Source organism: Gnatocerus cornutus, unplaced genomic scaffold (genome assembly GCF_029298725.1).
Source record: "Gnatocerus cornutus isolate USDA-ARS CGAHR unplaced genomic scaffold, icGnaCorn1.1 ctg00000061.1, whole genome shotgun sequence".
Taxonomy (NCBI): domain Eukaryota; kingdom Metazoa; phylum Arthropoda; class Insecta; order Coleoptera; family Tenebrionidae; genus Gnatocerus; species Gnatocerus cornutus.
The window spans coordinates 520,784-523,400 of record NW_028275406.1 but is presented as its reverse complement, the minus strand read 5'-3'; positions in this window follow the sequence as shown (position 1 = coordinate 523,400).

Genomic DNA, 2,617 nt, shown 5'->3' with positions numbered 1-2,617 from the left:
AAGAAGAGCACGAAATCTACAAAATCATGACTTTTTACCTAGATTCAACGGCTGCATTGCAAGAAAACAGCAGAATTCTGCACGAAATCATCAAAATTCTTAGAGAAAACCGCATATTTCGATGCAAAACGACGATTTCTCGCCGATTTTCGTTGTTTTCTGGCTTGAATTCGCAAAGAAGAGCACGAAATCTACAAAATCATCACTTTTTACCAAGATTCAACATCTGAATTGCAAGAAAACAGCAGAATTCTGCACGAAATCATCAAAATTCTTACAGAAAACCGCATATTTCGATGCAAAACGACGATTTCTCGCCGATTTTAGTTGTTTTCTCGCTTGAATTCGCAAAGAAGAGCACAAAATCTACAAAATCATCACTTTTTACCAAGATTCAACATCTGAATTGCAAGAAAACAGCAGAATTCTGCACGAAATCGTCAAAATTCTTAGAGAAAACCGCATATTTCGATGCAAAACGACGATTTCTCGCCGATTTTCGTTGTTTTCTGGCTTGAATTCGCAAAGAAGAGCACGAAATCTACAAAATCATCACTTTTTACCAAGATTCAACGGCTGAATTGCAAGAAAACAGCAGAATTCTGCACGAAATCATCAAAATTCTTAGAGAAAACCGCATATTTCGATGCAAAACGACGATTTCTCGCTGATTTTCGTTGTTTTCTATCTTGAATTCGCAAAGAAGAGCACGAAATCTACAAAATCACGACTTTTTACCTAGATTCAACGGCTGAATTGCAAGAAAACAGCAGAATTTTGCACGAAATCATCAGAATTCTAAGAGAAAACCGCATATTTCGATGCAAAACGACGATTTCTCGCTGATTTTCGTTGTTTTCTATCTTGAATTCGCAAAGAAGAGCACGAAATCTACAAAATCATGACTTTTTATCAAGATTCAACGGCTGAATTGCAAGAAAACAGCAGAATTCTGCACGAAATCATCAAAATTCTTACAGAAAACCGCATATTTCGATGCAAAACGACGATTTCTCGCCGATTTTCGTTGTTTTCTGGCATGAATTTGCAAAGAAGAGCACGAAATCTACAAAATCATGACTTTTTACCAAGATTCAACGGCTGAATTGCAAGAAAACAGCAGAATTCTGCACGAAATCATCAAAATTCTTAGAGAAAACCGCATATTTCGATGCAAAACGACGATTTCTCGCTGATTTTCGTTGTTTTCTATCTTGAATTCGCAAAGAAGAGCACGAAATCTACAAAATCATGACTTTTTACCAAGATTCAACGGTTGAATTGCAAGAAAACAGCAGAATTCTGCACGAAATCATCAAAATTCTTAGAGAAAACCGCATATTTCGATGCAAAACGACGATTTCTCGCCGATTTTCGTTGTTTTCTGGCTTGAATTCGCAAAGAAGAGCACGAAATCTACAAAATCATCACTTTTTACCAAGATTCAACATCTGAATTGCAAGAAAACAGCAGATTTCTGCACGAAATCGTCAAAATTCTTACAGAAAACCGCATATTTCGATGCAAAACGACGATTTCTCGCCGATTTTCGTTGTTTTCTGGCTTGAATTCGCAAAGAAGAGCACGAAATCTACAAAATCATCACTTTTTACCAAGATTCAACATCTGAATTGCAAGAAAACAGCAGAATTCTGCTCGAAATCATCAAAATTCTTACAGAAAACCGCATATTTCGATGCAAAACGACGATTTCTCGCTGATTTTCGTTGTTTTCTATCTTGAATTCGCAAAGAAGAGCACGAAATCTACAAAATCATGACTTTTTACCAAGATTCAACGGCTGAATTGCAAGTAAACAGCAGAATTCTGCACGAAATCGTCAAAATTCTTAGAGAAAACCGCATATTTCGATGCAAAACGACGATTTCTCGACGATTTTCGTTGTTTTCTGGCTTGAATTCGCAAATAAGAGCACGAAATCTACAAAATCATCACTTTTTACCAAGATTCAACGGCTGAATTGCAAGAAAACAGCAGAATTCTGCACGAAATCATCAAAATTCTTACAGAAAACCGCATATTTCGATGCAAAACAACGATTTCTCGCCGATTTTCGTTGTTTTTTGGCTTGAATTCGCAAAGAAGAGCACGAAATCTACAAAATCATCACTTTTTACCAAGATTCTACGGCTGAATTGCAAGAAAACAGCAGAATTCTGCACGAAATCATCAAAATTCTTACAGAAAACCGCATATTTCGATGCAAAACGACAATTTCTCGACGATTTTCGTTGTTTTCTGGCTTGAATTCGCAAAGAAGAGCACAAAATCTACAAAATCATGACTTTTCACCAAGATTCAACGGCTGAATTGCAAGAAAACAGCAGAATTCTGCACGAAATCATCAAAATTCTTACAGAAAACCGCATATTTCGATGCAAAACGACGATTTCTCGACGATTTTCGTTGTTTTCTGGCTTGAATTCGCAAAGAAGAGCACGAAATCTACAAAATCATCACTTTTTACCAAGATTCAACGGCTGAATTGCAAGAAAACAGCAGAATTCTGCACGAAATCATCAAAATTCTTACAGAAAACCGCATATTTCGATGCAAAACAACGATTTCTCGCCGATTTTCGTTGTTTTCTGGCTTG